The sequence below is a fragment of the Sus scrofa genome, chromosome 14, assembly GCF_054392235.1.
Source record: "Sus scrofa isolate SSC_HxYL_T2T_F1_AM1 chromosome 14, Sscrofa_HxYL_maternal_Yorkshire_Landrace_v2.0, whole genome shotgun sequence".
Taxonomy (NCBI): Eukaryota; Metazoa; Chordata; class Mammalia; order Artiodactyla; family Suidae; genus Sus; species Sus scrofa.
The window spans coordinates 39,371,844-39,390,468 of NC_139396.1; positions in this window are offsets into that span (position 1 = coordinate 39,371,844).

Here is an 18,625-nt window from a genome sequence, read left to right on the forward strand (position 1 = left end):
CTGCAACCTACACCACAGCTCATGGCAACGCCAGATCCTTAACCTACTGAGCAAGGCCAGGGATCAAATCTGCATCCTCATGGGTACTAGTCAGGTTCATTAACCACTGAGCCATGACGGGACCTCCCTAGAGCAGTTTTAGATTCACAGCAAAATTTAGAGTAAGGTGCAGGGGTTTCATTTAACCCCTCACTCCCAACACATGCACAGACTCCCCCAGTATCAACACCTTGACCAGGGACAACTGATCTCTTTACTGTCTCCATAGTTTTGCCTTTTCCAGAGTGTCATATAGTTGGGATCATATAATATGTAGCCTTTTCCTATTGGCTTCTTCCACTTACTAATATGCATTTAAGTTTCCTCCATGTCTTTTCATGGCTTGATAGCCTCTTTCTTTTTGGTACCAAATAATGTTCTGTTTGGATGCACCACAATTTATATATCTATTCGCCTATTGAAGGACACCTTGGTTGCTTCCAATTTTGGACAATTATGAATAAGCAGCTATGAATATCCATGTGCAGGTATTTCTGTGGGTATAGTTTTCAAATCCTTATAATAAATACCAAGGAGCATAATTGCTGGATCATATGGCAAGAGTGTGTTTAACTTTGTAAGAAGACACCAAACTGTCCTCCAAAGTGGCTGTCGAAATTGAGCTGAATTGCAGGATACTAGCTGGTATCTGAGAATTGAATTGCTTGGACATGTAGGGACACACACACACACACACACACACACACACACACACACACATCATAGGAATTGTTATCAGAATAAGACTAGCATTTCCTGGAGTATTTTTGCACCTAAGTTCAAGAGATATACTGGTCTTCAGCTTGCTTTTCTTGTAATGTCTTCATTTGATTTTGGGTTTAGGTTTATGTATGGCTTCATGGAATGAATTTTGTAGTATTTCCTCTGCCTCTAAGCTCTGAAAGCAATTGTGGAGAATTGGGATAATTTCTTCCTTAAAGGTTTGATAGAATTCACCAGTGAACTCATCTTGTTCCAATGCTGTTTTTAGAAGTTATTAATTATTAATTCCATTTTTAACAGATACAGCCCTTTTCAGTTTGTCTACTCTTGTCTGAGTTTTGGCAGATTGTGTCTTGTAGAGAATTGGCCTATTTTATCTAGGTTGTCAAATCTGTGGTCATAGAACTGTTGATCATATGTCTTTATTAATTCTTTTAATGTTCATGGAGCCCTAGAGTGATATCTGCTCTGTCATCTATGATATTAGTAATTTGACCTCATTCTGTAGTATCTTCTCCAGAGACTATCATGTTATCTGCCAACAAAAACAGTTTTATTTCTCCTTTTCCAATCCATGTATTTTTATTTACTCTGTCCAACATCAATGGGATCTGCATGGACATCTCTTCTTTCATTTCCGACATCAGTAATCTGTCTTCTCTCTTTTTCCCCATGGTTAGCTTTGATTCAAGGCTTATCAATTTTACGGCTCTTTTCAATAAACCAGCTTTTGGTTTTGTTGAGTGTTTCTACAGATTTCCTGTTTTCAATTTCATTGATTTCTTGTCTCATTTTTATTTCTTTTCTTTTCCTTACTTGGGTGTTAATGTTCTCTTCTCTTTCTAGTTTCCAAAGATGGAAGCTTAAATCACTAGTTTTAGATCTTTCTCCTTTTCCTAATATATGCCTTCAGTACCGTAACTTTCCTCATAAGCACTGCTTTCACTGCATCCTGTAACATTTTGATCAGTTTTCATTTTCATTTAGCTTAAAATATTTAATTTCTCATGAGATTTCTTCTTTATGTGTTACTTAGAAGTACTTGTTTAATTTCCAAGTATTTAGGTATTTTATAGCAATTTTTAAAGTATTGATTTCTTGTCTAATTCCATTGTGGTTAGAGAGGAGCCACTGCAAAATATCTATTCTTTTAAATATGTTAAAAATGTTTCCGGCTTACAATGATAATGGTAAATGGTAAATGTGCCACATGATCTTGAAGAGACTGTGTATTCTGCAGGTGGACGAAGTAGTTGAGGGTTGTCAATTATATCCAGTTGATTGATGATGGTATTGAATTCAACTATGTCTTCCTGACTCTGCCTCCTGGCATAAAGGGTGTGGAAGTCTCCAACTATAATACTGGATTCATCTATTTCTTTTTGCAGCTCTATCAGTTTTTGCCTGATGTATATTCATGCTCTGTTCTTAGGTGCATACACAGTAAGAATTGTCATGTCTTGAAGAACTGACCCCTTTATTTTTATGTAATGCCCTTGTTATCCTTGAAAACTTTTCTGGCTCTGTGCTATTCTCTGTCCAAAATTAATACAGCTACTCTTGCTGTCTTTTGATTAGTTTTAGCATGGTGTATCTTTATCATTTGCTCCTAGTCTACATGTGTCTTTACAGTTAAAGTGGATTTCTTGTAGACAACATATAGTTGCACCTTGTTTTTGATCCACTCTAACAACTTCTGTATTTAGTTGGTGCACCCAGGCCACTGACATTCAAAGTGGTTATTGACATAGTTGTATTAAAATCTATAATCTTTGTAACTATTTTCCATTTGCTGCCTTTATTCTTTTCCTTCTTTTGTTGTCCACTCTTTGGCTGCCCTTTTATAATTTTTGACTGTAAATTTCCTTTTTTCATCTTTCTTAGTATATTAGTGTGTTTCTTTTATAATTCTTTTTAGTGGTGGCAATGCCAGATCTTTAACCCACTGAGCGAGGCTGAGGATTGAACCTACATCGTCATGGATACTGGTCAGGTTCTTAACCTGCTGAGCCACAATGGGAACTATTTATCACAGGGCTTTTGATCTCAAGCACTGTGTTTTGGTTATTTCTACAATTTCCATCTCTCTTATGCTCATCTGCTCCTTCTTTATCCATTAGATTTCACAGCATGTAAATTATAGTTGTTCTAAATTCCTGTCTAATAATTTCTACACCCTTTCCATACTTGAGTGGTCTGGATGCTCACTCTCTCTTCAAACTATATTTGTTATCTTTTTTCCTGTCTTGCTAAATCATCTTGATTGTCTGACATGATGTGCTGGGTGAAAGGAACTGTGTAAATATTCCCTTGGACACAATGATGAATGTGGGTGAGGGGAGTCTTCTATGCCCTCTGGTTGGTGAGCCTGTGCCTCTGGGCCATGAACATCACATGTACTTCTCAGTACCCTCCCAGCCCTCTTGGGGGCCAGGGTAATTCCAGGGGCTGGAGTTGGATATTTCTCTTTTTCTTAGTAGTGAACTACCACCAGTGGGTTGGGTATGCCCCTTCTCCTAGGTCTGCGAGGCTCTGATAAATGCTGCAGTTAGGCTCTGGTTTACCCTGTGGGTAGAACTTCTTAAAAAGAACAGAGTGCCCAGGAATTTCTGTTGCATCTCAGTGAGTTAAGAACCTGACTAGTATCCATTAGGATGCAGGTTCAATCCCTGGCCTTGCTCAGTAGGTTAAGGATCCCATGTTTCCATGAGCTGTGGTGTAGGTCACAGATGGAGCTTGGATCTGGTGTTGCTGTAGCTGTGGTGTAAGCCAGCAGCTGCAGCTCCAATTTGACCCCTAGCCTGGGAGCTTCCATACACTTCAGAGGCAGAAAAAGAAAAAAAAGAAAAAAACAAAAAACAAAAACAAATAAAACCAGCATGCCCTGGAGTATTTCAAAATACTTTTTTCCTCCTCCTGCCAGGAGCACAAAGGGTCAGTCGTTCCCCTCCACGTGCTATTAGAACTGGGTACAACATGAGGTAAAATTCACAGAGGTATGGGGGCTCCCAGTGACCAGGTCCTCCTGCAGTTCTTCTCCACAAACTTGTCTACAGTGACCCTCCAAGGATTTGTCAAGTACAGCTCAGATTCTCCAACTTTGGGACTGGCTCCCCTGGTAGTTTCGACTCTGCTTGTAATGATCTGTATTTGCCTATTGCTTTTTCCAAATATGGGAACAGAGTTTGCCCTTTTAACACACTTCTTTTATGGTCTAAGAAGAGCTGTAGATTTTTCAGTTTTTCAGCTTTTTAATTGTTGTTAGGATTGAGCAGCCACTTTCTAGCTCCTTACATGCCATGCAGGAAACTGGAAATCAACATACTTTCAAAAATAATTCAATTATAATAGACATTTTGTTTAAAAATCTGCTTATTACACAATAATATATTTTAAGCTGATGAAGTGGATTTTGCCCCTTTGGACAAGCTTATAGATATTCCTGCATAAAGGTCAGTGGTTCAAAAGATAATGGATAGCCATTCCATTTAAGATCTAAAATATGATGTTTATATTAATAATCAGTGAAATTACATTTATTAAAAGAGAAGGCATTATCTTCAGAATGTCTTAGAAATCATTACTAGAGGATTCCCAGGATATTATCTGAGGCCTGATAAAGATTTCTGATGCACATTTGTCTTAAGATCCAGATGAATATCTCTAGATAAAAGAAAAAGCATCCTTTCATTTCCCAAGTGTATGTGTATATGTGTAAATGTGTGTGTATATTATAATAAGATATATAATAGGTATACATATATTTCTGAGTAAAAGGACAAAGAAATGAGACAACAGGGTCAATACAATTGATTCCCTTTTGCCATCACAAACTTGCAACCTCAGAATTGTTTTCTTAACTTCTGTGCTTTTACTTCCTGTGTGAGTCAGGCATCCTATCAGAACTTTTGGAAATAATATTTTTAGAGTTCAACATACATTTCACCATCCATATTTTGAGTGATAAGCAGCCCTTTGCTCTGAATCAAAATGCAGGATAGTCATTCAAAGCCCTTTTTTTTTTCTTCAACATTTTTGGAAAGTCAGTGTCCTTTTGGTTCCTTCTCAGGGTATGAAATGGATCCAAAATGAGCCCACTGTAAATGAACACAGATATATTTTCTAAATACTTGAAAAGAAGTTCAGTTTTTAAGTTTGTTTTGGGCATAAAGAGGAAGAAAGTTTAAAACATGTTTAATTAGTTCCCATTTCTTCATCTCTAGCCCTGACCCTGCCACTTGTTTCTCCTCTTTCACCCTTCCTCAGAGTCCCTGTCTTCTTAGTTTATGTCCAGAGACCACCACTGGTATTGTTCAAGCTCTGCAGGTGACCAGAAAGAGGAAAATAAAGAGGAGTAACCAGATTTCGCTTTAGCTCCTGAAGGGCAAAGCAAAGACAGACACTCGCTCATCACTGCTTCTTATGATGTAGAAAACTGAGGGAAAAGAACCAGCATATTCAGCTGCTAGAAACAGAGACAAAAGGAATGTGTGCCTTTGCTTTTCTCTTCGTTTTTGTTTTTGAAGTTTTATGATCACTTTTCTGAATTGAGAACACACTTTGCATATTTTAATTATGAGCACTCAGTTAACAACTCTATTTTCAGCAAGTACAATGAACCATTTCATGACGCTCTCCAAATAAGAATTACTCTTGAGCTCTTCTTTAAAAAAAAAAAAAAAAAAAGTAGATGCCTACAATGTGGGGAATATCTATCAATCACTATGAAATAAAATTTCACTTTACTTTGAAGCTGGAAAGCCCCAGGAAGACTTCATATAATAGATAGACTGGTATGTCTCACTTTCAAACCAAAATAAATGCAAGCCTACCCCGTTTTGTTGATGCCTATGGAGTATTTTGAAATGAAAAATACAAGCTTTCCTCCATACTAAAGCTTTATTTAACACACTTGAATTGAGGTCCTTTTATGTACTAGGCACCCTCAAAAACATGTGCCATTCAAAGAACTGGATGTTTCCTTTACAAGAAATGCACAATTCAGTGCATGTAAAAATCTGATAAAATTATGTAAAAAGAGACAAAGAATGAGGTATGTTTGGGCTTCATTTTGGCTTTTATCATGTGGTATCATTTTTTAGAAAATAATTCATAACCATGTTTCTTATTAATCAGGATTCCAAAATAAATATAATTTGTGGGTAGTTAGGTTATAACGTCCTACATTTTCAGATGCTGCAGAGCCTGCTAACCAGAATTATCACAAAGAGAAATGGCCTCCAGGGTTGTACAGAAAGAGAGGGTGAATTTCAGACTGTAAAGGGTATTTTCAGCTACACAATCTTAGGATTTTATTTTTACATGAGTAACTTATTTTTGGTCATAATTTTAAAATACATTTTTGAAAGCCAGTAGTTGCTCCTGACTTCTTGTGCTATATATGAAGGGCTACAGAAGTATATGGGGTGGTCCATGCTGAAGCCAGTGGTCACTTTGGTGCACGGTATTATCTTAGTACTTTGTCTGCTTCCAAGACTTTTCCCAGCCTCACATCTATTTTGTGAAGACTCACTATCTTTCAATAAATTTGTTTTTCTTAATTAGAATCAGCCTCTGCTGCTGGTAATCAAAAAGCCCCAATTAATGCAAGGTCACTGGGAGACCAAATATTTTGAAAAGAAAATAAATCCTGAAAAATAAAACATATTGTTTCCGATTGTTGGAGGAAGCCAAAGCATACTAAGATCGACTCTTTTAAAAAGTGGATGAATATCCTGGAAAGCGCCAGATTCTCAGGCAATAGATACAAAAGCTGTGGGAAGCCTAGTGACAACCATCTGGGCATTGTTTGAGAAATCACATTTGTAGGATAGAATGCAAAGCCGCACACAGAATCAGCTGATTCCTGGAGATCAATGTGAAGTGGAAAAAAATGCTTTCTCTAGGCCTTGGAAGACATACAAGAACGTCAAATAAGGTCAAGGAGACTCACAAAAGTGAAAGCCCGCGTTTATCTTGAAGAATGGATGTGGACAATGAGGCCATTGAGAGGATGACAAGAGGCTTTTAGACTGAACTTACATATCTTGTGCTGTTTGACATGTTACAGCATGAACATGTTCATACTAAGAGTACATCCTGGAATTCCCGTTGTAACTCAGTGGTTGATGAACTCCACTAGTATCCATGAGGACGCAGGTTCAATCCCTGGCCTCACTCAGTGGGTTAAGGGTCTGGAGTTGCAGTGAGCTGTGGTGTAGGTTGTAGAGGCAGCTTAGATTCCACGTTGCTATGGCTGTGGCATAGGCTGGCAGCTACAGCTCCAGTTTGACACATACTCTGGGAATGTCCATATGCCATGGGTGTAGCCCTAAAAAGACAAAAAAAAAAAAAAAAAGTACATCCTTAAAAATAAATGATTTTGATGGTCTAAAATATTAATAGTAATTAGTCTGGAAGTTTTTCTAGAAATAAAGTGTTTATTACTAGTCACAGTGTGCTTTGTTGAGTTTTTTCTTGCCTTTTCTATTTCAATTAACTAATTCTTAGCTATATGAACAGATTCTTTGCTTTCTTAAAAGAGTCTTCTCTAAAACAGTGATTTTCATGGAATTATATTTGGGGAATATGGCAAAAGAAGGTTTAAGTGCACTTTAGCAGTTTGACTGTCTACCTTTGGGAAATACTACTTGTAACATGGTTTAGATAGCTGTGGGTCTTGCTTATGCCATGCAGATCTCTATATGACACAAAGTGGTTACAAATATTTCAGGTGGTTCTGGCCATTTCATTGTGTCACGGAACGACTAAAAATTAAAAATAAAGGACTGGCTTCCAACTCTACTGCATCTGTTTTCTGGAAGTGTCATATAATGAAGTCCCACTGCCCAAACCTACCCTACTCTGCATTCAGTGACGTCACACTGGTAGCTCAAAGTCATGGTGGAAGTAATGATGCCTCAGAAACTAGCAAATACTATGAATGAGGGCTTATTTCACAGAAAGCCAGTTACCGTTTTGACCAGCAGCCTCACCAAAATCTCCTCTCCAAGGTCTTGCGCTTTCCATTTCTCACTCCTGCAGGCCCTCTGCTCCACCTCTTTGTCCAACACATCCTCTCGTCATTAAGGACAAACAACTCATTAACTATAAACTGCTCCCATGACATGCCACTTGTCAGGGAGGCTTCCTTGGACACTCACGGTGGGTTCAGTTCACCTTTGAGATCAACTCACATCCCTGGATATTGAGTACAAATTACAGCTGAAATTAAATAATTATGGGTAAGCTTATATTAAAAGCAGCATTTAACAAATGTTTATTGAGACCATTTTGTGCTCCATGAACTGTCTCTTGTGCTGGGAACAAAGCAGTGAACAAAATCGACACTATCTCTGCATTCCTGAAGATTTCACATTAGTGGGGGAGGTACAAAGGTCTGTCTGTCTGTCTATCTATCTATCTATCTATATATCATCTATCTTTATATCATTTATTATTTATCTATCCATCCATATATCATCTATATACCTATATTTCTATCATCAATCAATCATCTACCTATTTATGTACCTCTCTATCTACTTAGTTATCTATCTACGTATCTATCTATCCACACACACATAAATTCTCAGGTGTAATTAGTGCCCTGAGGAAAATAAATCAAGCATAGAGACAGATGACAGGGAAGTCTTGTCTTAGGAAGTGGCAGTAAATAGAGAACTGGACAAAATGAATGAATGAGTCAAGTGAGAATTCTGGGGGAAGAGTGTTCCAGAGTGCCCATCCATAGAACGTGGAGGTTCCTGAGGTCTGGGGGTATGGGAACAAGTCAGTGTGCAGGAAGGTGCAGGCCGGTGGAAGAAAATCAGGCAGAGGGGTAGAGGAGGTCTGGAGGATGTGGATTTTGTAAGCTGTGCTGTGGACTTTGGGTTTCACACAGAAGATGGGTGGGTTTTGGGGGGCAGTGAGCATTAGGGCCTCTGGGCTCTAGGGAAGCAGGTTCACTGCTCCACCCGCAATGTCCGAGGCAGTGCAGTTGTGTTGCCAGAGCAGACATCAGATCCTTGCTCAAAACCTGCCAACCCCTCCCTGGAACAGGAAGTAACATATCTAAGTCACAGGGTCCACAGTAAAAGGCAGAAAGTGAAAGGAAGAGGAAAATGAAAACCAGTAGAACCCGCAGGAACCAAGATTGTGGCAAATCTGACCTTCAACAGACCTGGAAGAATCTCCTTCTATACTGATTTTACTGCATTAACCACTAAATGACATCTGCCAGCAGCCATAACCATGACCTACTGTGGACTAAAAAAGAACAGAAAAGGGGTGGCTTCCCATATCTGGAGAAACACTGCCCCTTCCCCTGCAGACTAAGGCATAAGTCTCCCCATCACTCCCCTCACTCCTCCCCCCACTGTCCTTACTCCTTAAAGTCAAATCCCTCTTGCCACATGGGTGAGAGGTTGATGAGTGACCTAAGTTTCCACTTCTCCATTCTCGGACCATTGAATAAAGTTGGCAGTGCCTAGACCTCAGTTTTGGTTTTGCCTTTGGCTGCAAAAACCCAAATGGGAAAAGAACCTTCTCCATGGAGGGAGAGGGTACCTGAGCAGGGGTCCATGTGACCTAACTGGGTAACAGTTGCTCAATAAATACATATCAAATGCATGAATTAACTAATGCATATAATCATGGAATTCAGAAAGTGTAGACTCTGCTTAAATTACCAAATCACCAAATTTTACAAATAAGTTTTTGTTTTACATTTGGTTTTATTCTGCTTTAAGATTTCATAAGAATTCCCAGGCTGTGATCAATATCAATATCACATGAGTAACAGTAAAAAAAAAAAAAAAAAAAAAAAAATCACATGCTCACTTTTTTTTTCTTTTCATTAAAAAAAATGTATTGGAATATAGTTGACTTAAAATGTTGTGTTAGTTTCAGGTGTACAACAAAGTGATTACACATATATCCATTATACATACACATATATCCATTCTTTTTCAGATTCTTTTCCCATATAGGTCATCATAGAACATTAAGTGGAGTTCCCAGTGCTACACAGTACACCCATGTTAGTTTTTGCTTTTATACACAGTAGTGTGTCTCTGTTAATCCTAAACTCCCAATTCATCCTTCCCCCCTAATTTTCCCCTTTAGTAAACACAGGTTTGCTTTAGAAATCTATGAATCTTTCTGTTTTATAAACAAGTCCATTTGTATCATTTTAAATTAGATTCCACATAAAAGTGATATCATATGGTATGTGTCTTTGTCTGGCTTACTTCACTTAGTATGATAATTTCTAGGTCCTTCCATGTTGCTGCACCTGCAGCATATGGAAGTTCCCAGGCTAGGGGTCGAATCATAGCTGCAGCTGCAGGCCTACACCACAGCCACAGCAACATCAGATCCAAGAACTTTCACTGACTGTAGCTTGTGGCAATGCTGGATCCTTAACCTACTGATTGAACCCATGTCCTCCTAGACACTAGCTGGGTTCTTAACCTGTTGAGCCACAACAGGAACCCCATCTCTCTTTTTCTTAATTTTCCTCTATCCCCCCTTATCCATTATTTTCCACTCAGATAAGATTTGGACGGTTTTCATGACAAAAAAAAAATATATTATCAGCAAAGCACATTATACAATTGACCTTTGAACAACTTGTGTTTGAACTGCGAGGGTCCAAGTGCATGCAGATTTTTTTCAATAGTACATATCACAGTTCTACACCATCTGTGGTTGGTTGAATCCCTGGATTCAAAACCGAGGGTACAGAGGAAACACAGATGTGGAGGCCAATTCTAAGTTACATAAGGATTTTCAACTGGGGGAAGTCCCGCATGGCTCAAGCATCAACTGTATATGTGTAAATGATATACATGTTTTCATATACCTACTGGGATTAAATAATAATTGCAAATACATGTATTATTTAATGTTTTAGGCAAGAGAAAAAGGAAAACACAGAGGACAGTTAAAAATACGCAACTTTATATTACAGTGGAGGAAGATAAAATGTATCCTTTCTCATTTTGTCATTATAACTTAATTTTAACTCACATAGTTTTCAGTGTTCATTGTTGAAAAAATACTTTCTGAGACTGTGAAGAAACACTTCAGAGAATTAACAGGAAGAAACAGCAAATTCAATTCTCAATTGTGACATATACGACTGTATTTTTTTTCTCTTCACAAGGATTATATTTTAACTTTGATTAGCTGCTTCAAATTATTGTGGTCATAAAGAGAATTAAACGGAAAACTTATCAACCAGCACAAATGCTTCAGCATCAAAAAATAAGTGTAGCATGCAATGATACCAGATGATCCAGATGATTCCAAAACTTGGATTCAAATTCAACTTCCACTAATAAAAGAGCTTTGTAGAGATAATGAGCAAAGTACATAACACTGCATACAATGTAGATAAGCTACACTGCTAGATGAAATTCACCTAAGACTCTGTTTTGTCTGCAGCATGAGAGCACACAATTAGAAATCAGAGGGCCTTTTCATCTCTATTTGTATATTAAAAAGCAACCTAAAACAAACCGCTCATATCTTAAAACATGTAATTTTGAAAAGACAATCTGTGGACTGGGAGAAAATATTTGCAAATGATGTAAACAACAAGGGCTTAATTTATAAAATATACAAACAGTCCATACAATTCGACAACAAAAACAAATAAACTGATTGGAAAATTGGCAGAAGACCCAAACAGACATTTCTCCAAAGAAGACATACAGATGACCAAGAGGCACATAAAAAGATGTTTAATATCCCTAATTGTTAGAGAAATACTTAATCAGACTACAATGCGGTACCACCTCAGACTGGTCAGATTGGCTATCATCAAAAAGGCTACAAATAATAAATGCTAGAGAGGATGTGGAGAAATGGAAACCCTCCTACACTGTTGGTGGGAATATAAATTGGTACAACCACTATGGAGAATAGTATGGAGGTTCTTCAAAAAAAACAAAATATGGTTGCCTTAAGATCCAGCAATTCCACTCCTGGGCATATACTCAAACAAAGCTCTAATTTGAAAAAATACATGTACCCCCATGTTCATAACAGCACTATTTACAACAACCAAGATATGGAAACAACCTAAATGTCCATCAACAGAGGAATGGATAAAGAGGATGTGGTACATATATACTCAGCCATTAAAAGAATGAAATAATGCCATTCACAGCAACAGAGATGGACCTAGAGATTATCCTACTAAGTGAAATAAGTTGGACAGAGAAAGGCAAATACCATATGATATTGTTTATAAGTGAAATCTAAAATACAGCAGAAATAACATATCTATGAAACCTGGAGTTCCTGCTGTGGTGCAAGTGGGTTAAAGGATCCAGTATAGCTGGAGCTGCAGTTCAGACTCTATCTTTGGCCTGGGAACTTCCATATGCTGCAGGTGTGGCCAAAAAAACCCAAAAACGAAAACATACCTACAAAGCAAAAAGAGACTTACAGACTTAGGGGACAGACATGTGGTTGCCAAGGGGGAGAAGGGGTGGCAGCAGAGGTTTGAGAGTTTGGGATCAGCAAATGCAAACTATTATATACAGGATAGATAAACAACAAGATCCTATTGTACAGCACAGAGAACTGTACTCAATATCCTGTGATCAACCATAACGGAAAAGAATATGAAAAAGACATATATATATATAGGTATAACTGAGTCACTTTGCTGCACAGCAGAAATGAATCCAACATTGTAAATCAACCATACTTCAACAAAATTAAAACAATAAAATACAGAAATTCACATTCAGAAATAATTTTTGGCATTGCATTTTAATTCTTATTCTAAATGTAGTCTTACTAATGAGAATTAGCCAGTTTATTCATTTTAAAAATCCCTTTTTAAAAAATGTTAACATGATATTGCTTTTATCTGTATTTTCATTAGCATTCAATCAACTGAAAAGAGTATTAATTAATTAATTATTGCATTTTTGTATGTACCAGTCACATGATGGGTTATTACTATAATAGCAGAAATTAAAATGCCATTTATAAAGATGCTGATTACGATGTTCATGCTAATTATTATCATAATGATGACAGAATCTTCAAGAGAATTACTTATGTAAATTGGTTTCTGAGGAGGGAAGGAAGGTGTAATATATTTTATAAGTTAGCATCCAAAATAGTGCAAATTAAGAAAGTTGTGGCTGCTGAAAAAAAAAAAAAAAGCCAAGGCTGAGTTAATGTGGAAAATTAATATGCTTTGACCTACTTATTCAATGATGTCTCCAGATTAATGAAGTATTTCTTGCTATTCTTTTTTTTTTTTTTTTTTTTTTTTTTTGTCTTTTTGCCTTTTCTAGGGCCGTTCCCATGGCGTATGGAGGTTCCCAGGCTAGGGGTTTAATTGGAACTGCAGACACTGGCCTCCGCCAGGGCCACAGCAACGCAGGATCCAAGCCATGTCTGCGACCTACACCACAGCTCACAGCAATGCCGAATCCTTAACTCACTGAGCCAGGCCAGGGATCGAACCTGAAACCTCATGGTTCCTAGTTGGATTCGTTACCCACTGAGCCACGACGGGACTCCTTTCTTGCTATTCTTAACCAGCAAAGTCATTTATACAGACAGAGCCAACTCCAATTCTTTTTTCCACAATTCCTCTGTATTAGGATAGTTTCCCTTATATAGTGAAAATAGGAGAAGAAAACATGTAAACTTTCCAATTACAGAGTCTCTATACACAAAACTATACAGAAGTTTATATTCATGCTCAATTCCTATTTGTCTTTCCAAGTAACTGTAAACTCATGGGTGAAATTTCCAATTTATTTCTTCTAAGGAGCCTTTTTCTTAGCTAGTTTGAAAAATAAATTACTGCAGAGTTTACATAAATATACTTAAATAAATATTTGATTTTACACTGAAAATTCAGAGATGTTTTTATTGCTTAGCTCCTTATCTTTTCTACCATTGAAATTCTGTTATTACTTCGAATGTTTAATAACCCATTTTGATACATATTCATTTCAATAAATTCTTTTTTTGGGTGTTCTTTTGTTCTTATTTGTCGTTTTTTTCTTTCTAAGTAGGATCATATACAGAAACTACTCTTGTATTTAATAATCATAACCTGCTGAAACATAAAAATATTTAAATATAACTTTATTAATGACACATGTGAATCAATGTACATAAATGGAGGACAGTTTTTAAAGGATGACTGTGACTACCATATAAATACACATAAAAGGTTATTCTTGTTTTTCAAAGAATTCAATGGAAATAATGTCTGGAGGTGAGGAAGACAACTTTCCATTAACAAAGAACTGAAAAGTTCAATAATTGCAAAATAATTTAAATTATCCAGAGAGGGAATGATTCACTACCAAAGTGTTCACCTGAAAGTAAGACGGAAGTCCTGAGCAGAAAGAAGGAGAGCAGAAGGTAAAGATATGACCTAAATGTAGCTAATTTTTAGAGTGACCTGTTTCCACTGTGGGTTTCATCTTTTGCATTTTCCTGGGTGGACACTGTGGCGTGGTTAATGGAGGCTGCAGCGAACAGGGTTCAAGTTCAGGCCTTTTCCACAATGGATTTATAGCTGGATAAGATTCAGACCAGGGTTTGAAGCAAGGACTCTGGCTCCACAGAGAGAGACAAACCCCCATTTCAATGGATTTAGGACTCTGCCCCCAGGCCTCCCCACACCAGGTGGGGGGGGGCAGCAACTGTGACAATTGACCTCCAGGTCCAGCTGGAAAATTACCCCCAGCTGTTGGACCCTGAGGCTCTCGCATAGCACTGTTTCCTGAGGTAGCTAACAGCTCACCTGGCTGTGGCCTCCACCTAAAAGCTTACAAAACCATAAATTTCCTGCACCAGTCATCACTTCACCTTCATGGTGGCCAGACCATGTGTTAGAGACCAGACCAGCCACAAGGGAGCATCCTCAGGACACCCAGCTGGGCCTGCCCCATCCAGCTGGGACCTCTCTGTGCCGTGATGCCCTAGGTCACAGCTTTGCTTTCCTCCCAATGCATCCACAGCAGACCCTGCTCCTTATTCAAGTTCCCACCACCAGCCCCCTCCTCCAGGCTTGAAAATGTCATCTCCACTCCCCTACTGCTGAACAACTCAACCTCCATGCCCCACCACCCAGTAGGCCAGATCCCATAGGACAGAAATATTCCTACAGACCTCCAAGTCTGCAGCCCAAGCCTTGCAAGTAAAGTAATGGTGGGTCTGTGACCCCACAGGTCAGACCTGCAGCCCTGTCACAATCCAGCCTCCAGCTTCTCCTAGGGGTCAGCCCCTAGTGCTAAAACCAGGCAGGGCCCTGTGGGCTCCTGAGCACACAAAACTTTCTGTACCCCCATTTCTTGCTTTTATGGAATAAACTTCAGCCTCCATGACCTTCCCTAAATTCCAAAGGGCTGGTTCAAACAGTTGCTAATCAGGGAAAGGAGGGGATGCAGAGACTGGAAAGGAGCAATAAGAAACAATAGTGCAGGTTTGGGGGCAGAGTCCTGGTCCCTCCTCAAGGAATATAGTTAACAATTTCTTTGAGTTCTTCTACACAACTAAACCCCCCAACAAATGGAAAATGTTAATGAAGCATTCTTTAGTCAGGAAAGAAGACCACCAGACCACTGAACACCAGCTTTGAAATCAATGCAAACTTGCCTCTACCCTGATCCTTATCTGTGGCCCTTTTTTCACTCCTAAACTATAAAACCACCTACTAATCTCTCGTAAGGGGGATGCAGTCTTTGAGATATTAGCCTGCTGTGACCCTCCTGGAAAAGCAATAAAACTATTTTTTCTCCTTCGCCCCCAAAACCCTGTCAGTGTGTTTCTATTTGGCACCAGTGAGCAGAGGCTGGGTTCTGGCAATAGTGCTAACTTTCCCTCATTTAGGTTGGACCAAACCCCTAGTCTAGACCCCAACGGAGCACCTGTGGGGACCCATCACAATAGCTAACCCCCCATGGGCAGTACTTCCTAAAGGCTACAAACTACATTTGAATGCAAGGGCTGGACCTCAGCCTTACACTCCCCGCATCATAATGAATGATGCTTCATTCAGATTCTTTTGTGGACCTGACTCAGGTGGCCAGGAATGGGTCCACTTGATCCTGCTCAGTCTGCCAGCTGTCCACAGAGATGACCCCTATTATGGCAACATTGTTACTCTTAATATTCCAGCACCTCTCCACTGAAAACACCCTGCTCACTTAGCAAGAGGACGATTCTGACTCCTGTCCTGTTGGACTGGCCATCACCCTGGCCTGCCAGACGCAGGAACAGGTGCTGCCGCCCAGCCCATCAAAATTGAATATTAAAGCCACTGGGCAATGGTCAGTCACCCTGACCAACTATGTATTGTGAGCCTAATAGAACAATAGGACTCACTGGTACAAATGGTGATGGATAATTGGCTGATGTTAGATTTCCCATTAGTCAATCTGTTTGGTACAGGATGCCTCTCTGGTGTGGCTATTAACAACCCAGGAAAGTACAGGCCAACCTCCAGAAGATGTCTCAGTGTATATCAGTCATGATAATGGAACTAAAATGTCCCACAAATGCCCACACTCCCCAAGGTCCATGATTTGTTCTCCTGGTCTCACCACCTACTTGGGAGTGGGGGCTGAGAACAGGGCTCAGAGCAGTAGGGGGTCTGGTCCTCATGGGCTTCATTGCCACTGCCTTCATTAAACATGGTGTACAACATCTTCAGAAAACAACACCCTTGTCCTTCAACATGTCTGGTATACAAGGGATTGCTATTCCTGACACTATGTCATTGCAGGATGAATTGTTGAGAGTTGAGCTAGGCTGCCCAAGGCCTTGCTGCCTCTGCATCCATTCACAGGGATCTTGTACTAACGCTAGTCCCTCTTGCAAACACATACACTTGACAGCTGCCTGCAAAGTCACAAGCAAATGTAACCTCCTGATGTGGCTCCCCAGTAGCCCCCTGCCCCCTAGTACTTTCACCTTATGTGCCCCTGAAACCAAGCAGGACTCTATGGGGTTCCTGGGCACAAAAGCCTTTCTTTGCCCCCATTTCTTATTTTTAGGGAATAAATTTCAGCCTCCATGACCAAAGGGCAGATTCAAAGAGCTGCTAAAGGGAGGAGATGCAGAGAGGAGGGAGGAACAGTCAAGAAACCATTGTGCAGCCTTGGGGCAGGATCCTGGTTCCTCTTCAAGGAATATACATAACAGTATTTTTGAGTTCTTCTGCAGAACTGAAACTCCCAACAAATGAAAACCAGAGAGGGGGACCTCCAGATCCAGTCCTGGAGCCACTAAACACCAACTTTGAAGAAGAATACAAGCTTGCATCTACCCTGATCCTTGCCTGCTGCCCTATTTTCTACTCCCAAACCATAAAACCACCTCCTAATCTCTCCTAAGGGAGGGCACAGTCTTTAGAACACCAGCCCCCTATGGCTTCCTTTGCCTGGCAAAGTGGTGTAGCTAATTTGTTTTTCCTTCACCCCCAGCTGTGTCTCCAAGTTTCTACTCAGCACCGGTGGACAGAGGCCAAGTTTTGGGAACACCCCTTAGAAAAGACCACCATGGGCTCACCAAACCCCACTCTTTTGGTCTGAATTGACAAGTCTGGCCTTAGTCAAGGAAGCCCAAAGCACTCCACCCACAGACCCTAGTAAAGGCCTGTGCCCCAGGTCCTCTCTCTCTCTCTGTGTACCTGCCTTGACCTCCCCATGTGCCCCCCACCCAGGTGTGCTGCGTCCCTCCTCCAGGACCTGAGAGTAACAAATATCTGGACTTCGATTCCTCTACCCAGCACCCTGTGCTTTACTTAATAAGCGTGAGTTTAGCATACCCACAGTAGAAGGCTTGTACTTAGATCTTTTGTCTCTATTTACTGTGACATTTTCTTCCACCATAGCACTCTGTTTCTCACAATTGTGGCAAAGAACAAACCTGACTTCATACTAGATCTGAAACCGAGCAGGACCGTGTGGTTTCAGAAAAGCCTTTTCCTGTCCTCCCTTTGTAGGAAAAAGGCTTCAGCCTCCTAGGCTTGCCCTGAGTTCCAAAGGGCAGATTCAAACAGTCTCTAATTAGGGAAGTAAGGGGATGCGGAGATAAAGGAGGAGCAGTCAAGAGACAATAGTGCAATAAGCAAAGCAGTGTTCTGATTCCTCCCCCAAAGAATATGGGTAACAATACCTTTGAGGATCTTCTGCAGGAACTCAGGCTCCAACCAGGTGGAGTAACTTCAGGCTGAGCATGAGGTTCCTGGAGCACCACCCTGTGACCTTGCTGCCAATCAATCAGAAGAAAGTCACACAGCCTGCAGCCCTCACCCCACACTGTGCTATAAAAACGATTCCCATAAAAGCATCAGTACTGATTTTTTTGAGCAACAGCAACCCGTTCTTTGTGCATGGCCCTGCAATAAACCTCTGCTCTCAACTCTGTGCTCTGTGCACAGGAGCTTGCGCTCTGAACAGATCTTTCCTGCAGCTCTAACCCTGGGCTCTTCTTCCTGTCCTTACCTGGTGCACTTTTGTCCCAAACCATAAAATAATGTTGCCTATAGCCTGAAATTTACATGATGGATCTTTCTCAAGGCTCTGCTTCCCAGGCTTGAATTTAAACAGTTTTAACACTTTCATTCAGATAGAGATAAAAAGTTACAGAACTGAAAGTAACAACTGTCTTGATGGAGATTTATAGGAATGGTCCGGTGACCAGACCTACCTGGACAAATGCAAGAACAAAGGATTATCACATTCCCTCTGGGGTCTGTCTGGGACCAAGAAGTCTATAACAAACTGCCCACCTCACCTTTCAGTATAAAAAAGACTGAATTCTAACTCAAGTGAGATGGTTCTTTGGGACACTAAAGTCTTCTTGG